The sequence below is a fragment of the Talpa europaea genome (assembly GCF_964194135.1).
Source record: "Talpa europaea genome assembly, chromosome: X".
Taxonomy (NCBI): Eukaryota; Metazoa; Chordata; class Mammalia; order Eulipotyphla; family Talpidae; genus Talpa; species Talpa europaea.
In genome coordinates this window covers 31,281,232-31,284,262 of record NC_140081.1, presented here as the reverse complement: position 1 = coordinate 31,284,262, position 3,031 = coordinate 31,281,232, and positions in this window count along the sequence as shown.

Genomic DNA, 3,031 nt, shown 5'->3' with positions numbered 1-3,031 from the left:
AAATGCAAGTTCACAGCCAAGAGCCAATCTTGGAGGTAGGCCTTTCAAAGGGTATTAGTCTCAGTCTGCTCTTTCACCCTTTCTGGGTAGTCAGTCCATCCCTGGGTCCTTGGGCAAGGCGACTTGACAGCAAAATTATCAACAGGACCCCAGGCAGCAGGGCGAAAACAATCGCAGTACTGGTCTCAGCTATACCTTGCAGGGGGATATAGTTCGATGTCACCACTTCAAACAAACCGCATTAACACAAATTCTATTTTAGAAAGTCAGTTAACTTACTACTGAATTTTCCACGTGAACCTTTTAGTTAGTGCAATGTGATGGTAGTCAGGAACTGGAAGCTGACTTCCAAGCCTTCCAGGCAGAAGCAGTGTGGGGACATTCAGGGCACACACACAGGAAATGTAATCCCAGAGGGCACAAGTGGTACCCTGAAACAGAGTTTACAATTATTAGGGCTCCCCAAGCAGGACAGCCAGGCAGAATGGGTTCATAGGGCCCCGTGTGGTCTCCACCATGGAGCCTGCAGCCCCATTCAATGCAGATAATTCAGCTGAGTCCGTATTGTCAGCAGGACTATCTGCTTCATCAGTTTTGCTTTTTCGTGACTTCCTTGTTCACCCCTCTCATGAGTGTGGAGGACACCTGCAGGTGCTCTGCACGGAAATTGTAGGGGCTGCTGCCACCCCTGCCACTTCATTATCAGAGCTCTGTCAGGTGTGATCCAGGCTCAGCAGTCCATTTGAATTCAACATGCAGCTTGGAAATAAAACACCACAGGGCATTTTTCTTCAGGAAGAGGGGAAAGCTTCCGACAGCAGTTCAGAAAAACAAATATCATTAACACCTTCTCTGCTCTTGGCACCTCCCCTGATTTCTTTTTATTTCTCCATGGTTACAACGTCAGTGTGTCGCATTCAACGATCACCTTCCTTTCCCTGGTCTAAAATTTACTCTGCTCCAGACCTTTTGTCTGGATGGGATGTGTGCAAAAAGGTACAATTGTCCCAGGAAAACAATTTTTTTTAGTAATTAATTTATTTTCTTACATTGTTGCCCATTTTCACATAGTATTTGATTTTTCCTCTCAGGTCTAGTCCCCCAGATCACCCACCACCATTGCACCCATGATCCATCACCATAGTCTCTCGTGCTCTTCTCTCCTTAGTTTTGACCCTTCTCCCTCCTCCTCCCCTGCTGAATGTCTCAGATCTATTGTCAGCTCGCATTTTTTGTCTTTTTCCTGACCTTTTGTGTGGTCTTTCTATATTCTATATGTAAGTGAAGCCATCGATATTTTTTTTTTCCTTCTGGCTTATTTCATTTAGCTTAATCCCTTCCAGTTCTATCCATGTTGCTGTGAATGGCATGAGTTTATCTCTTTTGATCACTTAGTAGTATTCCATTGTGTATATATACCACTTCTTCTTGATCCATTTGTCTGTTTGGGGCTATTTAGATTGTTTCCATATCGTGGCTATTGTAAATAGTGCTGAAATAAACACAGGAGTGCAGGTTTCCTTTCAAATTAGTGTTTTTGTGTATTTTGGGTAGATTCCTAGGGGTGGAATCGCTGGGTCATATGGTAGCTCCATTTTTAGTGTTTTGAGGAACTTCCACACAGCTTTCCATAGGGGCTGGACTAGTTTGCACTCCCACCAGCCATGTAAGAGGGTTCCTTTTTCACCACATTTGCACCAGCGTTTGTTGTTTCTGTTTTTTTTTTTTTTAAACAGGTGTGAAATGGTATCTCATTGTGGTTTTGATTTGCATTTCTCTGATAAGTGACACTGAACATTTTTTCATATGCCCTATGGCCATTTGCACTTCTTTGGAGAAGTGTCTTTTTAGCTCTTCTGCCCATTTGTTGATTGGGTTGCTTGCTTTGTTTTTATTGAGTTGTGTGAGTTCATTGTAGATGTTTGACATTAGTCCCTTATCAGTTGTATGGTGTGCAAATATTTTCTCCCATTCATTAGGGTGTCTCTTCGTTTTGGTTACTGTCTCTTTTGCTGTACATATGTAGTTTGATGTAGTCCCAGCTGTTTATATTGTCCTTTGGAAAACAGTTTTTTTTTTTAAATTTTACAATATAACCAGAAAGACCCATCATGTTCAGGACTTGGTCAGGAAGAATCCTTGTAGGGTAAGTGATGGTCAGGCTTTTGCACAATTGCCTCTGTGGCTATCACCTGTGGCCTTGAATGCAGGCGGCCTTGGGAGCGTGGGCTTGGGGTATGCATGCCTGATGGTGGACACCTGGAGTGGTGTGGGCGTGCGTAAGTGGTCACACCTGAGCCGAGAGACAGAGGCTGCAAGGGTGGCGGCAGTGGAGAACTGCTGCGGCTTGGGTCTGCAAGAGAACGAGTGACTACAGGAGGAAGAGGCCACGAGAGGACGCCAGAGAGCCCAGAGAAAGTGTAAAGATTTGCCAGGGGCTGGGAGGACTGCCAGCCTCCAGGACCCCGCGCCCCCCTCCCCCCACCCCCACCCCCACCCCCGTGCCTTGCTTCCACCCAAATTATACTTTTAAATTGAAAAAAAATGGGTTTCTATAACCTCCCACTCCTTTCATCCTGACCCTAATGAACAGCCTAGGAAAAAAAATCAATCCATTGCTGGGAACAGCTGCATTTAATAATCAAACACTTTGCAAAGGTGTACTGCTGGGAGAGAGGGGAGGGAAATGGATCGGGTTATCATTTCCTTGGTACAAACAGCAACTAATCTGGAAAATGGAACACAGGAAGTCAACAGCAGTGAGATATCTTCAAGAGGGGCTCTGGAGTCCAATCTGTGAGGAGTGGTGTAGGGTGAGGTAAAGGTATCAGGCTTTTTTGCCCTCCCGCCATCAGGATAGATGACGGAACCCTGCGGTCCTGAATGCATGCCTGATGGCGGGCACCTGGAGTAGGGTGTGGGCATAGGTAGATGGGATTCACCTGGGCTAAGACTGGGTTTATAAGGGCGGTGTCACGGGGACGCCAGCAGAAGAAGCAGAGAGAATCAGAGAAGGCCGGAGAGCCCAGAA